The sequence below is a fragment of the Anopheles gambiae genome, chromosome X, assembly GCF_943734735.2.
Source record: "Anopheles gambiae chromosome X, idAnoGambNW_F1_1, whole genome shotgun sequence".
Classification (NCBI taxonomy): Eukaryota; Metazoa; Arthropoda; class Insecta; order Diptera; family Culicidae; genus Anopheles; species Anopheles gambiae.
This window is the reverse complement of record NC_064600.1, coordinates 22,849,348-22,870,162: the sequence shown is the minus strand read 5'-3', so window position 1 is coordinate 22,870,162 and position 20,815 is coordinate 22,849,348. Positions and strand designations below refer to the sequence as shown.

The window sequence follows — 20,815 nt, the reverse complement described above, 5'->3', positions numbered from 1 at the left end:
ACCGTCGAAATGCTGTCGTGAAAGTCTGGAAGCAGGAGGAACTACCGGAGGAGTGGAAGCGGGTATTTATTCATCCATTCTACAAAATTTCGAATTTCCGAGCCATCACTGTTCTGAATGTCGCCTACAAGATCCTGTCCCAGATCCTGTTCTGCAGACTTGCACCCCTTGCTACAAATTTTGTCGGCAGCTACCAAGGTAGGTTTGTTGGAGGCAAATCCACCACAAACCAAATTTTCACTCTACGGCAGATCCTCCAGAAGTGCCGAGAGCGCCAGATCCCAACGCACCACCTGTTCATCGACTTCAAGGCGGCCTACGACACCATAAACCGGAATAAGCTATGGAGCATCATGCAGCGGTACCACTTCCCTGGGAAGTTGATCCGGCTGTTAGAGGCCACCATGAATGGGGTGCAGTACAAGGAGAGAGTATCGAACTTGACGTTGGAATCGTTCGAATCTCGCAGGGGTGTGAGGCAAGGTGACGGACTCTCCTGTCTGCTCTTCAACATCGCCCTGGAAGGTGTCATTCGAGGCGCGGGTCTAAACAGCGACATCCGTGGCACGATCCTCTACCGATCTCTCCAATTTCTTGGCTTCGCGGATGACATCGACATCATCGGCAGCACAACAGTGAAGGTGTGTGACCCGATTCAATCGCGAAGTAGCAAGTATGGATTGAGAAACAATGCGACGAAGACGAAGTGTCTGCTTGCCGGAGACTCAGACCATCTGGGAAGGCGGCGATTGACGGCGAAAATCTCGAGCTAGTAAAGGAGTCGTTACTTCGGACAACGACATCAGAAGCAAAATCCGGAGACGCATTGTTCAGGGGAATCGTGCATACTATGGTTGTTATCGGCTGCTGAGTTCCAAATACCTCAAAATATTTTCGTCAATCTTACTAACTTATCATTTTTAATTATGGCTCCGCAGCAGGATTTATTTAGTTTCTCATGTGTATAGCAGAATCCCACACGAAAACAACTCCAAATGATGTTTTTAAAAAAACATCATCGGCATCAATTTGAAGCTTTTTACACCGGCACCCACCGTCTGACGACAGCTCCACAGTAAGCTTGCAAAATTCCCCTAATCGATTGCAACACTCCCCTAAGTGATTGCAAACATCCACAGCGTGCATGCAATATTCCCCTACCGGTTTGCAACATTCCGCTAAGTGATTGATCTATTCCTTATATCCCAAGTGCCACAAATCCACTAAACGACCACTAAACGGCTTCTAAACGACTCAAGCACTCTGCCTAAACGGAATATAGAAAGACTTCGTTTAGCAGACGGCAAACGACTCATGCATTCTAAAAATAGCAAAAAAGCTGGTGGCGCCATCTGTTTGTGGGATTCCCAACCAGCGGAGCTTCCTCGCTTGGAGGAGAACTTTCTCATTTCCTCTGTACTGTTGTATGGTTTCGCATTGAAGTTATGCATCGCTAGAACTAGAACGGCGATACGATTGTTTAAATACTAAACTCCAATGGAAACCACCAGCATTGAAGCAAGTGAGATTTGAGTAATGGTAGTTGGTGTTGATACCCACGTATCTGACCACAAGACCATTTATATAGATTTTTGCTCGGAAAGTTAGAAGGCTATATAGGTCATGATAAGATGAAACTTGTCGAAACACATTGCAAGAAAAGGATAGCAATATAATGATGTGTTGTAATACGCCATCTATTGATCAAACCAATGAAGCTGTGGAGCTTTCATTTTTTTCTATGGATATTCAATTTTCCAGTCGTTTAAGCTTAATATGTGGCGCTTGGGATGATTCGAAACCCTGTAATATGGCCTATCCGGGTAGGCGGTTGTACATGTGAAGGGTTCATAAAGCTTAATAATTTGAAGAAAATTTTAAAAAAAATTTGACATTTTTTTTGCACATGGTTTGGAAACATCTTTACTGAGGCATTATTAAATTTTCAAGTCGATACGATTTCTTAATCCAAAGTTATTTTAGAATAAAGATGTGAAACTTACCAGGGTAGGCGGTCGTACACACTTCTTGGAAATTCCTATTGCATTTGTCCAACAAATAGCACAGAGACCCATTCCCATTACATTCAGTTCATTTCACACAAGAAAAAGTCAATAAAGTGTCCCGCAACTATGAAAACACCTGGAAAGTATTGTTTTGCAAGTACTGTACCCTGTAAGGGCTTACAGATGTCAAACGGCCAGTAATAAACTGTTGGCTAGTTGTTAATTTGTTCTACATCGTTCCAACATTCGTAAGGGCCGTGGCGACGTTTTTTTTGCATGTGATTTTATAGGGTTTACCTAGCCAATCCGGCATCGTCAAAGCGTTATCGGTCGTCGTAAATACTTTTTCGGGCGACGTCAACCCTCAATTGGGCACTGTCATTTCTATTCGAGCCTTGTGAAGTATGAATCGGGCAAAGTACAGAATGAAAGCGTCCTACTCTTAAAGGTGTCAGAGCGTTTCTACATACACCGAGACTGCAGCTGAGAGATGGCTGTGAGAGAATTGACAACCGGTTTCTCACGCTGGTGTGTGTAGAAGCTCTTAAAAGCGCCGAGATGAGACTTTTAAAATGATGTTGAAAAAATCCATTTTAATCGCTAAAATGAAATAAAAAAAGTTTCTTTTACTTTTTAATAATATTTCTACGATTATTAGACGGCAAAAATGCAAACTATAATTGATCGATCGCTATAAACTGCCAATTCAATTTTTTCTCAGCTCCATCGTTCTTTGCATGCCGAGGAGAATTCTCTCACCGAAAATGCTGTCAGTCGCTGTCAAAGCATGCTGTCAGTTATTTTCTCAGCTGCATTCTCGGTGTATGTAGAAACGCTCTCAAATCGGTCGCTCCGGTGTATTTGATCCATTAAGTTATTTAAAAATACGTATTTTGCATGTTGTTTAACTTAGTATGTATTATTTTAAATAGTTAATCTATTTTAATCACCAAACATATTTTATGTTTAAAAAAATATAAAACCAAATTGCATTGTACAGGTTTGAATTAAAAAATTTAAATAAGGAATTTGAATCATTTTTTCATGTAATTTAACTTTAAAATAGTGAATTTTCTTACATATCAGTTGAACTACTCGCAAAAAAGTATTGTTTTACAACTAGAAAGAAATAAAATACAAAGTAGGACGCATTCATTCTGTACTTTGCCCGATTCATACTTCACAAGGCTCCAATAGAAATGACAGTGCCCAATTGAGGGTTGACGTCGCCCGAAAAAGTATTTACGACGACCAATAACGCTTTGACGACGACCGATTGGCTAAGTTAACCCTGTATTGGACGAAATTTATATGGGATTTGATAGATAACGTTGAACGTGCGATTCGTCGGCCCACGTTATCTGTCATGTTCCATGTAAAAAAATTGACAAATCGTCCGATAAAATCGCATGCAAAAAAGCGTTGCCACGGCCCGCGGATCCTGAGATACGCGGCTTTTAAATTATGACAGTTTATGTGCCAAATAATTTACAATTTTCTTCAAGAATTATCAAACTAAAAAATGTAAGCTTTTTTGCTAAAATTTTTAAATTGCTGTCAAGCCGCGAATATCAACGAATCGCATGAAATACAGTCTTTCCTAGAGTTACGCGATATTTACGCAAGATATGCGAATTTTTAGTTTTGACAGTTCAGATGGCAAATTAGTACAATTTTCTTTATATATTTATTTATAATTTTCTTTATAAACTTAGTATGTATTATTTTAAATAGTTAATCTATTTTAATCACCAAACATATTTTATGTTTAAAAAAATATAAAACCAAATTGCATTGTACAGGTTTGAATTAAAAAATTTAAATAAGGAATTTGAATCATTTTTTCATGTAATTTAACTTTAAAATAGTGAATTTTCTTACATATCAGTTGAACTACTCGCAAAAAAGTATTGTTTTACAACTAGAAAGAAATAAAATACAAAGTAGGACGCATTCATTCTGTACTTTGCCCGATTCATACTTCACAAGGCTCCAATAGAAATGACAGTGCCCAATTGAGGGTTGACGTCGCCCGAAAAAGTATTTACGACGACCAATAACGCTTTGACGACGACCGATTGGCTAAGTTAACCCTGTAATGGACGAAATTTATATGGGATTTGATAGATAACGTTGAACGTGCGATTCGTCGGCCCACGTTATCTGTCATGTTCCATGTAAAAAAATTGACGAATCGTCCGATAAAATCGCATGCAAAAAAGCGTTGCCACGGCCCGCGGATCCTGAGATACGCGGCTTTTAAATTATGACAGTTTATGTGCCAAATAATTTACAATTTTCTTCAAGAATTATCAAACTAAAAAATGTAAGCTTTTTTGCTAAAATTTTTAAATTGCTGTCAAGCCGCGAATATCAACGAATCGCATGAAATACAGTCTTTCCTAGAGTTACGCGATATTTACGCAAGATATGCGAATTTTTAGTTTTGACAGTTCAGATGGCAAATTAGTACAATTTTCTTTATAAATTGTAAAATGAAAAATAATTTGCAATTTTTTCAAAGTTTTAAATCACTAAAACATAAATAGCCCATTTTTCTACACCAATTGCATTAAGTACGTAATCAATTGAAAAATAAGCTAAATTCAATCAAAAATCATTATTAATCAAGTATCTTTTGGCTGTAAAATGTGATATTAGACATGCGCGAAAATCCGAGTTACGCGAATATCTCTGGAACGCATTATTAGCGTAACTCGGGGTAAGACTGTACATAATTATCTATATAAAAATACAATATTTATATTTATTCACCATATATTGGGTAAAAAGATGAAATTCAACAATGGCCCGTGCCTGTGCTCCATCGGATGCGATTTTATCGGAAGGCCTGTCAAAATTTTACATGGAATTTGACAGATAACGTCAGACGTGCGATTTCGTCGTACGACGGAATCAAAAATTTTTGATTTCGTCGGACGCCGCATCCGATTTTATCTGTCGTCCGAAATCGCACGTCCAACGTTATCTGTCAAATTCCATGTAAAATTTTGACAGGCCTTCCGATAAAATAGCATCCGATCAAGGACCGTAAAGATATCAGGTCAAGTTATAAGCCCGTTTTGACAGCTAGGTGGAAGAAGAATCGACGAAGAAAACTGACAGTTAGTTTTCCGCGTTTGGCGAACGCTTCAAGTTCTCGAAGGAAAATTTCCATTTTAAATCACGGGCAGTGTTCTAATAAACTAAAATATTCACCCAAATTGATCTCCACCAAATATTAACCATGCAAAACGTAAACAATCCATCAATACATATACAAGCGGAAAACCATCTGTCAAAATCGGAGCCCAGGGGGGGGATCGCCAAAAGCGCTATAACTACACCTCATTATACATTCCACCTTGCATCCGATGGAGCACAGACACGGGCTTAATGCCTCCGGAAGGCCTAAACCACGTTTCTCGGGAGGAGACTTTAATCAAAAGTTTTTTTTTGTGAAATTTTTTTATCCTCAAAACTACAGCTGATTGCAAATTTTCTTCAAAGATCGGAGCAAAAAAATAAAAAATTTGTGTAAATATGCTTTACGTGATAGGTTATAGCCTCTAAATTATTTTTTTTCATACAATTCTTACTGAAGATAATAAATTTATAACTTCTTGGAAGAATTATGAAATTCAACTTGAAGGGATTATATTTTGTTGCAAAAGAGGTACCGTGTATCTCGAGGACTAAATGAAATATTTTGGATAATAGTATGCAATTTGAGAAAAATTGTTTGTTGATAACATTTATTTTGGTAGGAAAACGTGACATTTGACGTACGTGGATTTTTGTGTTTTGCGGGCGTGAAGGAAACGCATTATAGCGTATCTCGGGTACATATTGTATAACTGAAACACAAACAATTCATTCGTCCTTCCTCTGTCCACATCTCTCGTTGAAAGTCGAATGTTTACTTGCGGTTGGCTGATGTTTAAAAGTTTCTGGTAGTTGTTTACCTTTGTTCGAAAGTGGAACATTTCTCATACGCATGTACCCATCCTTTTGTACGTCCACTTCCAGTACTTGTGATTGCGTGAGCTAACCAGAGAGAGCAAAGGAAAGGAGAAAGAAAGGGGTATAAAGATAGAAAAAAGAGAGAAAAAGAGATAAAGTTTACGAGAAAGTAACAGTCTTCTGAGAGCTGTTCGCTTTTTGCTCTGGCCACCAAAACCACGTTGCATCGAACTTTTACGAAACGGTGGCTCTTTCATTCGTTATTAACAATCTAGAGCTACAAGTTTGACAGCATCTTAAACCATTGCGCTGATCGCGCTTTATTCATAACCGCCTCGATCTTTCGTCAAAGTACTTGTGGATTGTACTTAACTGTGAACTGTGGATTAGCCTAAATATATATATATATATATATATATATATATATATATATATATATATATATATATATATATATATATATATATATATATATATATATATATATATATATATATATATATATATATATATATATATATATATATATATATATATATATATATATATATATATATATATATATATATATATATATATATATATATATATATATATATATATATATATATATATATATATATATTTACATGTGCCCACATGTATATGTGTGTCACATATATGTGTGTTTGTGTGTGTGTCTGTGTTTGTGAGTGTGCGTATGTTAATTACACAATGTAATATATTATAATACAAGTGTGAACAGATCAATCTTCTTGGCAGTATTTTTAATCCCAGTGTAAAAACTCTGTTTCCCCTTTTCGACTAAACGGAAGTGAATTCTTACGAAGTTATGTTTTTCTGGTGATATAGGCTAAAAGCGTGTGTTTATGTTATACAAATTTTCTTCCGAAAAGTGTTTGTTCGTTGAATAGTGTGAAAAACGTTACGTCGTGTGGTAACAAAGTGTCGTTTCTTCCAATCCGAAAATCTACTGGCAGTTTGTAAACTTTTTGCATTCCGTCTATGTACGGGTAATGAAAAAGCTCCTCGCGTGATCAGGTTTTCGTCTAGCAATCAACTCACAGCCTCAATCAAGTGACAACCGAACTGTGTGGTTTTAAAAGTCCATGCAATTGCTTTTTGATAAGGGGAAAATTGGCGCACTCAACCAAACCTGCACGTAGAAGCAAAAAAGCAGAAAATACAACAGCTTTACTTTTATAGTTCAAGTAAGTGCTAACTGAGTTTATGATGAACAGAGATACAGAGTTAGAAAGGAAAACATAATGAAATAAGATTGGAAAAGTAACACGTAGACAAAAATAGAAAGCGGAAAACGAATTCATTTTACATTGCAACTCATGGTGGCGTAAGAAACTTTTTTAATAACCAACCAGATTTTTGAAAAATCGTGGAAAATATATTAACATAATATTTCAATCAATGTAGAAAAAGTAAAAAAAAGTAAACATAACAAATTTTGAAGTTTTCATACCTAGTTTATGCGTTTTCACAGCCATTCGTAAATATCAAATTGCATTTCTTAAAATTTATTTTTAGCGTTACAAACCCTCCATGGGGCATTATACTTTCTTTTCTGGGCCTTTTAACACAAAAACAGTACATCAAAAGTTGCAGTCGTTTGGTATTTTTCTGTTAAATTCAGACATTGATAAAAATATTCTTACCGGACGTGTCATAACACAAAGGATTTTACAGTCGTTGTTACCTAATTTTGGCTCTAAGGCGTCAATTTTTGACAATGCGCATACAATTTTGCCTATAAAACATCAATTTTTGACTCTAACGCACCTATTTTTGTTAGAAAGTCATCAATTTTTGACTCCTGTAGAAATCATGACAATTGTACAAGGTATTTAAGGAGGAGCAATTGAACAAATGTTATTTTACATCACAAAAACAATACAAAAGTTGTGTAAATTAATTTTTTTGAGAAAAATTAATGAAATTTTATAAATTTTAAAGTCATTGTTTACAGCTGAAAATACATGCCAATTTTTTTCACTTCATTAAAACTTCCAAAATTGACAAACAAATTCTATAGATTAAATTATTCATCACTTAACTTAATTTCAATCATATCAGAACACACAGCTTAAGAAATTACTTAAAATTTTGTAGATAAATCGATTGACTCACAGTCCAAAATTGATGCTTTAGAGACAAAATTTAATGCGCATTGTCAAAAATTGATCCCTTTGAGACAAAAATTGTAACATGGTGTCAAAAATTGATGCCTTCGAGAAAAAAATAGGTGAGTTAGATTCAAATTTTAGCGGCAACGACTGTATTGTCAGTTTTCACACGTTTCTCGCAATTTATTGATTTTCTTAGCTTTATCACAATTTACAAAAATTTAAGCAATCAAGAATTGTGTATCATTAGAGGTTTTATTATGCATTTAAAATGCATGCAAATCATGCAGTATACTTTGACAGACAAATCCTCTGAATAGCAAATTGGAAATGTGCATGTTGAATTCCGATTTCCAAAGGTGCAAGTGCTTCCCTCCGTCTAACACTGCTTTTAGACGACCAACTTTTGTACCGCGATAAATTTTCTGTGAGCTCTTTGTGCTAATAAAACTTCTCGGTTTTAGAACAAAATCAAGGGAAACCGCGATTGTCGCGGGTTTGTGAGATTTTCACAGAAACGTAGCGCTCGTGCTATAACGTAGACGGTTTGACAGATGAAAAGGGTCGCCAAAAATTGTCGCGAAAGATTTTTTGGGTCATCTAGAAGCAGTGTAATAAGTCTATGATTATCCGGCTGATTGTTGGGTAGTCTAGAAGTACATTCATCCATTTTTACACGTGAATTGAATAAACCGTACCGTTCAGATTCATTTGACACATTTGTATCACCGATTTTAACTCTGGATTATTTCTGCCTGGAAAAAAAGTAAATGTTGCTGTTAAAACTATTTTTAACAGCTTGGCTTAGTATCAGGTAAATTATGCCTTGAATACTTTTTCCTCTACATTTTTGTCGTCTAAAACCAGCGTAATGCTATTAGCACCACCGCAAATGCGCAAATGCGTAAATGTGTTGTACTTATGGAAATAAATTTAGTAAATATCTATCTGGCAAGAAAGGTGAAACACAGTTTTATACATTATTTTTAAATGCATGAAAAGTATTATAGGATAAATGTACCTATAGAGAAGCAATTTGTAGTGTTACAGATGTGTTTTAATGGTAAATTCATGAATATTTTAACACATAGCAATCGGAATATGTTTTATCTTTGCAATCACAACCATTTTTACCATGAAACACATCAATTTTACGAAAAAATACATATTTTTGTGACAGCTTCGTTGTACCTATAATGGTGGTATGGTTCCTGGTAAACAAAGATGCCTCAAAAACAATGTATAATATCAATGAAACTTAGTATTAAAGCTGTTTTTGTATGAATAGCAAGGATTACTGCCATAATTTCGTTTTCTTACATAATTTGATCGTAAAAAAGTATGAATTCGGTTGATGAAAATATTGACTAAAACATTGTATAACACCTGTCGTCAACCCACACCCGAAAGAGAAAGCTTGATTTGAAGTCGATTTTTCACTCAGCCAGATAAGCGAATTTTGGCCTTTGTTTTGTGAATTACTTACAAAAAGATCATTTCTGCTGCTTTTTTTTAATGAAAACAGTACGACATGTCAAAAATATCCTCGAAAAAATATAGAAAGACATATTTTTATTGATATTATAACTTAAACCACTATACGAACATGCCTCTTTTTGCGTACATATAATGACACTATCGTAAAAAAACACTGAAAAATACGTAGATATGGTCAAAAGGCAAATATTATTTATAAAACAAAATCTTTTGATAACAATAATCTTAAAAAAACTAATAATTGCGTCGTTATGTGGTCATTTAAAATGTAAATAAAGGTATTAGTTCGTGATGAAATCCTAAGGATTTTGGAAAAATGTTGACATATTTCACAAATTAATGGATGTTTCGGTCATTATGTAAAGTATGCGTATGAGACGCATGTTGGTGCAAAATCACCACTATTGGTACTACTACCACTATAGGTACGTCTACCCTAACTTATGTCAAGTAGAAAAAAGAAAACAAAATTATTTTTATATTTTTTACACAATTGGCGCATGGTAAATTTTAATCCACAAACAGACTGCTTTCTTTTTAAAATTGGAAAGGGGTCAATGATACAACCATCCGGTGCGTTAATTGCCGTGTTTAACATTGTTTTTGTCATGTAACCAAGAATTTTTTCGAAAAATTAATATAAAAAGGCGTTTTGCATACCGAGTATAACGTGTGATTAGTATTGTAATGGACTGTCATTCGTCATTGTATGAGGTATAATGCATCAATTAAGTCATGAGCTTAATGTTGAAGAATTTAAACGTTTCTGTATTTTTTCCAACAATTTAAGCTAAATATAAATCATAGTCCAGTATTGCGCCTTTTATGTATTATACATAAATCAATGTACACACAAGCACTGCTTTGTAAGTTGTTTGCTTAGAAGTTTTAGAAAGTTTCCATGAAAAACTAAGATAAATAATTAAATAAATAATTAAATCAATAAAAAATCATACACCTTTCTTTAAATACTTTATTTTATTCCTTTATATCATTATTTACTTTGCAGTAAAGCATCACTTTGAAATCATACAAATGGTTCTCTCAAACCATAGCGTCGAGTGCAAAATTCTGCGTTATTGTTATGATATCAAATACGAACGTTGTCTTAAATGTCAATCAATAGTTCAATAGATGCAATTACCTTGTCATTGTTTTATATTATTATTTCTCGATACGGATGTTCATCTCGGGGGCTTAAAATGTAACTTAATTGCTAATTATAAGACCTTTTAAAGGAAAAGGATGATTAGCTCGACGATAGGAACGGAAGAAGGATGAAGGAGGAATCGAAGTATTACGATAGCTATGAAACTTGTTTGCATGTTCAAATGAGAGTTTTCAAATGACTAATAGCTTCGAATGACAATATAAAACAGACGCATTTCTAACAATGACCCAAGAAGCCCCATGTTTCTGAAGCTGGAATTTTTAAACATAAAATAAAATTTAAAATGAAATTCTGGAAGTGAGCGCTTTATAAAGTATCGAGCATTTACTGGCTGATTTCAAACGTTTTTCGAAAAAGTATGTTTTTCGAAGCTAATGAACTATTTTATGCATTAAAATGCTTGTGGAATGATTATTTGCTATCTTAAGGACATTTAACAATGGAAAATTTAACGCTTCAGCACATGGTATAAATAAAATCATTCAAGTATCGCCGAACATGTCGACGCATTCTTCCGAACAATTCAACATCTTGCTGAAAGAGTCAATTATATGCTCTTCTATTAGAATACTATATAATTTTATTTAAAATGGTTATATTTCTTTATGAAGGTTTGTCATACTGAGAAATTTTAGTAGCTTTCGCTGTGCATCGCTGTTTTGGTGAGATGATAGTATCGATGCCAGGGTCCAGTTGGCAGGTAATGCGTTCCGCAGAAGGGGAAAGCGGGGCAAAATGGCTAGGTGGGGCGAAATGGTTACCTGTATTATTGGCAAATTAATACGTTTCAAATGACTTCTGACTGTTGAAAAACATTAAACATCCAATGTTTTACATTATGAACATTTCATAACCAAATATTTATAAATAAATGAATTAATTAACCATTTGACAGTCTCGTTATTTTGCAAAAATGGATAAACAAATTACCATCAGTTTTTATCTCAAATTTTTAGGTTTACGCCCTATAATTACAAAAATATTTAGTCCAAGTCGATTTTTCCTAGTATTTTCTTTCAATACATGCTTGAAAGTTGTTTTGCTTGTCTTCTTCTTCTCTGGCTCAACAACCGATGTCGGTCAAGGCCTGCCTGTACCCACTTGTGGGCTTGGCTTTCAGTGACTAATTGATTCCCCACCATAGCAGGATAGTCAATCCTACGTATGGCGGCACGGTCTGTTTGGGGATTGAACCCATGACGGGCATGTTGTTAAGTCGTACGAGTTGACGACTGTACTACGAGACCGGCCACCGGTTTTGCTTGTAGTGGCAATAAATAAATCAAGTATTGGTTTTTTCAAGACTCGTGCGTTGTATGGAGTAGCGCTGCGATTTTAATAAGTTTATAAGTTTTAATAAGTCTACTATAAAATTATAAGAATAATCTTAGAATTTCAGTTTTAGAGCAGACAATAACATCAACCATATCGTAAGCGCTAGTGAGTCATCACACAGCTGTTTCACAGGAACGCGCGACGAAGAACGCAACAAAACGGAGAAACAAATCAGCTCGAGTTTCACTCGGGCAAATCACTACCAAAGCGATCTGCTACCCCGAGTGAAACTCGGGCAAAAGCCTCAATGGGTTAAGAAATAAAACAGTTGCTCAAAACGATGTTATTTTGACCGTCTCGAAAATAAGCTATGGTAAGAATTTAGCAAATTTGTCGAAAAAAGAATGTTTATCCAGGCAGACATGCAGTTATCTACGACCTCATTGAAAAATGTAACCATTATATTAAGGTATAGTTTTTAAAGTAAAAGTTTCTAAAATGTTCGCTTGGGGCAAAATGGTCGTTCCTGTTGAGATGTTGTTGGAATAGCTTATAGAGACTTTGGCTCCAACGGAGTTCTTTCGCCTCTATCCTGCTTGGAGATTGTATTACAGTATGTTTTGACATTAGCAACATAAAGAGGCTGTAGTGTAAACAAAGGTCGCTACAGTATATTTGTTTTCCATACATAAAACTATGCTGATAGATCAACTATGTTTAAAACATAAATACAGGTTTTTCCAAGTCAGTTTCGAATGTAAACATTGTTATTCACCGCAAAGTGGTATGCCACATCGATATGATATTTAATTCCCTGAATATAATTTTATAACATATTATTTTATTATGTTATGTTATGTTATGTTTTATGTTTTATGTTATGTTTTAATATAATATAATACAATATAATATATTATCATATAATATAATATAATATAATATAATATAATATAATATAATATAATATAATATAATATAATATAATATAATATAATATGATATAATATAATATAATATAATATAATTGAATATAATATAATATAATATAAGATAATTTAATATAATATAATATAATATAATATAATATAAAATAATATAATATAATATGATATAATATAATACAATATAATATAATATAATAAAATATAATATAATATAATATATTAAAGTATAATAAAAGAAAATAATTCATTAGAACATATTAGAAACTAGAATGTGACCAGATTGTTCACAATAACTTTTGTCAGTTTACTTTAATTTTACAAAAGTTGACGAAAGCCTAAAACATGTTGTAGTAAAATTACCATAATTCATTTTGTCTTCGCTGCATATGATTTTAAAACAGAACACTTTTGAATGGAATTATTTTAATATTACTAGAATTACACAGCGGGCTCGATGGCTGGAACAGGTGAATTAAGGCTTGTTGGAGATCGAGTGTCATGGCAGTTAAGAAATTATACAAAATTGATGCGTTTGACTCTAACGCACCGTATCAAAAATGTATGCCTTAAAAATTGTGATACGCTGGCAAATATTGGAACGGTAGAGTTAAAATTTGGCGACAACGACTATAAAACCATTTGGAATTATTGAACAATTATACCTTAGCATAGGTTGAAAACCTGTTTAAAAAACATTTTTCCAGGAGTATTGGGCAAATTGTTCAATTAATTCTGATTGTAAGTTTTTTTTTAGAAAACCATATCACTCACATAACGGTAAGGTCTAGATTTTACGGACCTGCAATTGAACCAACCGAGAATAACTGTAAAACTTTTCTTTCCTGGGAGCTTGCCCAACTAAGCCCATCTTATACCGAGCAGAAAGTGGCAAGAAAACTGGAAAACACAAAAGAGAGAACTACGATAAATAGCGGAATTTGGGGCAAGAGTGGAACGTTGTGCTTGTAACATACAACAACAAGTTTGATGGAAGCTTTATTTGCCATTTTACACTCATATTTCCACTTTTTAAAGAGTATGAGAAAGAATAAATAGGCTAAATGTATCAATAGCAGTGCAATTTGTAGGGATACAGATGTGCTTTAACAGATTTGAAGTGTCAGTAAGGTAAATTTATGAATATTAACACGCAACAAATAGGAATTGGAATATGTTTTATCTTCGCAATCATAACCATTTTTTAAATGAATCACAACAAATTTACGAAAAATTTGTGATTGCTTTGTTGCAATGGTGGTATGGTTCCTGTAGTCCTCGTTTTGTGTTTCTATAGTGGTGGTAAACGAAAAGATAGCTTAAAATTGTTTATAATATACATGGAACTTAGGTTCGAAAATGTTTTCATATGAATAGCAAGGATTACTGCCACAATATTGATTTCTTACACTATTAGATCTTTAAAAAATGTACGAATTTAGACGATGAAAATATTCGGGTCGAATACCGGCTTCGAACGACAAGATCCGTCAGACGCTCATCCACCTAAGCGATTCAAAACGCTCCGAAGTAGTAAGAAAAATAGAATATGAAGTAGCCTTCTACTTCCCGTTCTACTTTGGTTGCTTAGAGTCAGGAAAATGTAGAACATGTGGATTCCAGGAAATAGCAAAAAATGAGTTCTCGAGAGGGTAGCGGAATTTGGGGCAAGTGTGCCACCTTAAGCATTTCAAGTTATAACTCACTAAAACGTGTTTTACAAAAGCCGATTTAAATCTCATAACCATTTTACATCTATTTCCTCACTTATAAATGAGTTTCACTTGAAAAAAGTGCAAACAAAACAATTTTGAAGCGTTTTATAAAGGGTCCAAAAAGACGTTGTTTTTTGGGCTATGGGGCAAGACGGCCACCAGTATCAGATTATATGCTGATGCTTTGGAGTCACGTTGGTAAATACGGGATGTCCGATGCAGTTCAACGTGTACAACGTTCTTGTAACATCATCCCCCCTTAAGCGCCGAGCGTCCTCGATCGATTGGTAATTTGGTCAGCTAGGTTTCTAATAGCAAATCTTATCATCGGTTCTGATGTGGTTTTAGATTCACCACATGAATCAGATATTGTTACATCTGCTGACGTGTCAACAAGTATTACACCTTGTAACACTTCCTTGACTGACCGTTTATCGTTGGTTCGTATGAAAGGGCATTTGGGAGTTTTGTGTACTAGAATGTTGTAAATACATTCGTCTTCTATTGCTGTGTTTGCATCGCATATGGTCAGTGGCGCGTTTAGCGGTAAGCAAAGTAAGCAATTGCGAGGGGCTCCGGCAATGAGGGGCCCGGAATCTTTAGTCCATTATCTATAGTAGTTGAATATAGCACTGTATTAGCAAGGAGGGCCCCGTGGGTTATGGACGCCCCGTGAACCCTATGCCCCCTCCCCCCCCCCCTCGGCAGCAACAAAATTTAAGTTGAAATGTTACATAATCAAAGACAGATGCCTAGTACCCCCCTGTAATAATGTACAGAGGGCCTCAACAATTCTTACTGCTTAGGGCCCCCGACACTTTAAACCCGCTACTGCATATGGTACATCTGGTATTTTGATTATATGCCCTGTTTCCTAATTTAGAGATATATTGTTGTATGTTGTTGTAAGTCTAGGAATTTTTAACATATTTTTGTTCAAAGAGTTAGTCATATTTTCCTAATCTTTTTGGAAAAGTACATTAATTTCGTATTGTTTGTTTAAGTTTCTACTTATATAATTTCCCTGTTCTTCTAATAAACCTAAACTATGGTAAATTGACTGTAGATCATCGTTGTCTGGATTTCCAGTAACATATTTGATAGCTGAACCAAGTCCATTAATAAGTCCTCTTTTTGTTTGATTAGCGTTAGTGCAACAAGGTTATCTTTAGATTTGCGTATTTTTAAATTTACTTTATGAATCATCCTACTAAAGCCTATTCTAGTCCTGACAGATTGTAACTTTATGGCTACTAATCGATTGCTATTTACGATTTCTTTAAATGTTGTTGCTTTCAACAAACTGATAGTCATAAGCAGGCGTCTCCAAAATGTTCACTTCGCGGGCCGCATTGCTTTACATATAATGGTGTTGAGGGCCATTTTTCCGTTGCCTGTATCTAATGCGAACGTTTCAATTTCGTCTATACATGTCGATACATGTCGTGCGAACCAAAGCCGTGTTGAACATAGTGTATGTAAACGAGATAGGGTAACGGGCTCTGCTGAATGATATACACTGGCATTTATCAGCACACACTTGGAGCGCGTTTCTGCTGCACCAGCTGTCGAGATTCTCAAGGATAATTTGAAGGCGTACACAGTCACTGTCGTTTCTAACTGGAGCGAATATTTTTACGTCGTCGGCGTACATTAGGTGTTGACCTGGCGGTAAAACAAAAGATAGGTCATTTATATAGATGAGGAAGAGTAGCGGTCCCAAGTTACTCCCTTGAGGCACTCCGGAGGAGCTGGTGAAGGAGTGAGAACGATGAGATCCTATGCTTATATAGTTCGAACAACCAGTTAAGTATGAACGCAGCCAGGTGATGTGCCAGTCGAGAAAAACGAGTTTTTTTTAGCTTCGAGAGTAGAATATCATGAGAGATACTATCGAAAACAGCCCTGAAGTCGATATATACTGCATCAACTTGAGTACCACGATCCATGTTGTCGAAGCAGAAACCAACAAATTCAGCAAGATTTGTTGTGGAAGATCTCCTTGGGAGAAATCCATGTTGACTAGGGCTCATGTAGTTTTGAACTGCTGTGAGTAGCGGATTGTATAGAATGAGCTCAAACACCTTAGCACAAGCGCATAGGGAAACAATGCCACGATAATTGCAAGCATGAAGTCGACTGCCTTTCTTATGGATAGGAACCATTCGCGCGTATTTCCAGGACGCAGTATACGTGCCACACATAAGGGAATCGTTAAATATTTTTGCAAGAATGGGTGCGAGTGATTAACGGCAGTGCTTCAAAATGTATGCGGGAATATTGTCAGGACCATATGATGTAGTTGATTTTATATCGCTCAGTGTGCGCGCAACTAGTGCTTTGTCAATCGTAGGTGTAATAAAGTCGATAGCATCCCATGGAGTATTGTGAGTGGCCTCTGCTACTGTGTTAGGGTTGTGAACAGGAAGGGTGAATGCATCAGCGAAACGATTGGCGAAAGTGTTGTAAATATCTGATGTATCGATTCTAGTTTCGCCATTGTAGCTCATTGACGGAGGGATACTACTTATATTGCGCCGTTTGTTCCAGAAGCTCCAGAACCGTGTCGGCTTAGAAAACAGCTGCCTTTCAGTACGGCGAAAGAAGGAGCGGTAGAGCACACGATAATTGTTCAGTGCATCGAAAAAAAAATCTCCTATTCAGCGATGATCTCGTTCAACTGTAATCCGCGTAGGCTTTAGATTTTATTTTTTTCAACCGTCTTAAAGATGCATTAGGACAATCGGGGCCAGACTTTCGTTGAGCAACAGGAACGCAGGAATTAATCGTTGAGCGCATAAAAACGCTAAAGAAATCGGTGGCTTCGTCGATAGTGGCAAAGTTGGAGCAGTCAAAATTGCGATCAAACGACACAATTAGAGAATTCATACGTTCCACATTCGTTTTGAAGAAATTTCTATTGACTGTAATGCGAGTGTGACTGTTGGTGGTGTGGGATAATTGTACGTGATAATAAATCATCATATCCAATGAAGGATGATGAAGGTCCTCACTGAGTAGTGGAATACTATAGTGTGTTACGTATGGGAGGGAGTTCTCTAGAGCCGAAGTACCATTCATAAGTGTCGATTATCTGATTCAAACGGAAAAGCATCAAACAAAACCGCGCTACACGAACTGAAACAAAATCGGTATTATACAAGCTTGTTAGAGACTTCTTTCGTTGACACGAGACTTTGCTACCAAATTGATCTGAAATGAATTTGTTTGTCAAAACAAACTGCAACGCGTAACGCAGGAAGTATCGTACTAAATAATAATTATTTCTACATGTGGCATATTATTGTTCTTTAAATGTGTTTGGCAATGTCATGCAAAGTAGCGCTTGTGTTACGATTCTCTAATTTCTGTGTATTTTGTTATTCCCACCCTTTTCCCAGTGAATAATTACAAAAAATCTCTTTTGAATGTAATTACATGCAATTCGTGTGGTTTAAATATATGTATTTAGTAGTTAAACCGTAAAACAAAACGCTTTCCGTAGCTTAAACCCAACGGAAAGCTGTTGGACAAAAAACGGTCTCCGTTTGAGTCAGGTAATGCAAGTGACCTTCGTTCAGTTCGATATATCAAACCAGAGACAAATCGCGTGCTCTAACACGGATCATAATAGAAAATGAGCATTTTTGATACTTTTTCTCAAACAGTTGAGTCACATAATCGGCACTATAGAGTACAGAGGTGTGATTGAGTCGCACAAAATATAGGTTGCGGCTAGGCACGAGAGAAATAGTTTATATAAACAATTTGTAACGATTTCAAAATATCTGTGTGACAATATTAACCATTCAAGTATGATTTGATATCAAAATTTATTTAATGGACGTTCTGTGGATTTCATAAAATTGTTGTCATCTGTGTCAGCCGAATGTTGTGTCATGTTGTTTGATGTTGAATTATGATTGATTTCTTCTATATCTTTGTTTTGTTCAGTAATTCGTGAAAGTGAATCTGCATTTCCATTTAATGTTCCTTTTTTATATGTGAAGTCAAACTCAAACTCTTTTAATTGAAGTTTCCATCTCAATAATTTACTATTTAAATCATTCTTTTCTCTAAGCCAAATGATTGGTTTAGAGCCTGTTCTAATTCCAAATTTGGTTCGGTAAACATATGGTCTGAAGAGCTTAATTACAAACAACACTCCAAACAATTCTTTTTTGATGGCTGAGTATCGGCATTCAGTGCCGTTCAAAGTCCGCGATGTGTTTGCTATTGGGTGTTTGTTTCCATATTCGATTCTTTGCGAAAGTACGGCGCCAAGAGCAAAGTCACACGTATCTGTTTCTATCAGGAACTTCTTGTTGAAATCGGGGTTACTTAAAATAGGATCAGACGCCAATAATTGCTTGCGTTCAGAAAATTTACATATTCTTCAGTTAGTTTAATTTCGGAGTGTTTTTTAAGCATTTGGCTAGTGGTTTGGTTAGTTTGGCAAAATATTTTATAAATTTTCTATAATACCCTATTAATCCCAAAAATCCTTCCATTTGGTTTTTGGTTTACGGTATTGGTCAATTTAAGATTTTTTCTATTTTATTTGGATTAGGATAAATTCGTTCTTTGGTAACAATCTGGCCTAGAAATTCACATTTTTTGTGCAAAAACTTGCACTTGTTGAGTTGAATTTTCAAATAGGCTACCACAAGGTGTTTTAGAACTTTTTTTTTAAATTTTCCAAATGTTGCTGCAGTGAATTTTCATAAACTATTATGTTATCATGGTAAACTAAACTGCATTTACCATTTTTTATGTTTCCCTGGGGGCCAAACACTTTTTGTTTACATTTTTGATGGATATCATATGTTATAGCCATGGCCCTCAGGGAAGTGTAATTGAATATAAAAAACTAAAAAAAGGTGAAAATAATGATTTTTTATACAATTTTGGTTGATTTACAGGGTTTCACACTTTATTCCAAGACCGCGGGACCCCTTCTCGAATCTGTCTTAGCCAATGTCAAGACTGCGGTATGATGCTTGAAAACGTTGATGATACCTGATTTCATCGGATGCAATGCTGTATCTGCGGCACATTTTTCGATGATGCCACAAAGGTTATACGTGTAAAAAAATATTCGACCGCATGTCTTCGGTGCGGAACAGTGTGTTCGAGAAAAGTGCCGCAGGTTCAGCATTGCATCCGATGAATTCAGGTATCATCAACGTTTTGAAGCATCATACCGCATTCTTGGCATTGGCTAAGACAGATTCGAGAAAGGGTCCCGCGGTCTTTCGATAAAGAGTGAAACCCTGTAAATCAACCAAAATTGTATAAAAAATCATTATTTTCACCTTTTTTTAGTTTGTTTATATTCAATTACACTTCCCTGAGGGCCATGGCTATAATAGTGCCGATTATCTGACACGATTGCGTGAGAAAAAGTCTCAAAAACTCTGTGTTGGTATTATGATGCGAGTTTGACACCTCTAATTGCTTCTCGTTTGACATACCAAACTTAACGAAGCAGTTTGACGGGCGTTTGCATTACCTGACTCAAAAAAAGACCGGTTTTTATCAAACGTGTTGCCGTTAGGTCGAAGTGACGGAAAGTGAGTTGATAAATTGTGCATTGTTATCAATATCTGGAACAAATTACGCAAAATGTAAGTACAAAAATTAAATAAAATCGAAATGATATTATGCAGTGAAAATAATGTGAATAACACACCGATTTTTTTTTGTTATATAGGACAACTGGTGAAGCACGCACTACTAGAGTACAATACCAGCAGTTGGTTACACTGCTAGAAGAGGTACCCGAAATAGCACGAGGACTATTTAAGGGAGACCAAAAAAGCTTCTGGACTAAAGTGGAGTCCAACCTAAATGCTCTGGGACCGCCAATAAAATCCAGTGCGACCTGGAAGCGGGTACGTTTTTATATTTCTTATTGTAATATATAGGCGTGCTTATGTTGGTATTAATATGTGATACCATTGTTCTCTTTTCTGTCACTCTCTCGAGACGCTTTTATTGGGCACTACTACCATTAAATTTTTTTTCTATCGTCGCCAACATGCCATTGATGGCATGTTGTATGGCATGGTATGGGATGCTCCTGGCAAATTAATATACTATAATTTAT

General features: G+C 35.5%; 1 protein-coding gene across 14 annotated transcripts in view; it reads left to right on the top strand.

Moving 5' to 3' along the window:
- The first annotated feature begins 6,184 nt into the window (after positions 1 to 6,184).
- Positions 6,185 to 20,815, top strand: part of LOC4576088 (espin) — a 127,371-nt gene continuing 112,740 nt past the window's right edge. For 8 of the 14 annotated variants that reach the window (XR_009764576.1, XM_061641281.1, XM_061641292.1 and 5 more), the window contains exon 1: positions 6,616 to 7,180. The gene's annotated coding sequence lies outside the window, so the exon portion shown is untranslated. Of the gene's footprint in view, positions 6,351 to 6,615; positions 7,181 to 20,815 lie in introns of those variants that run through there. The other 6 variants (XM_061641237.1, XM_061641258.1, XM_061641244.1 and 3 more) reach the window with 6 other exon arrangements.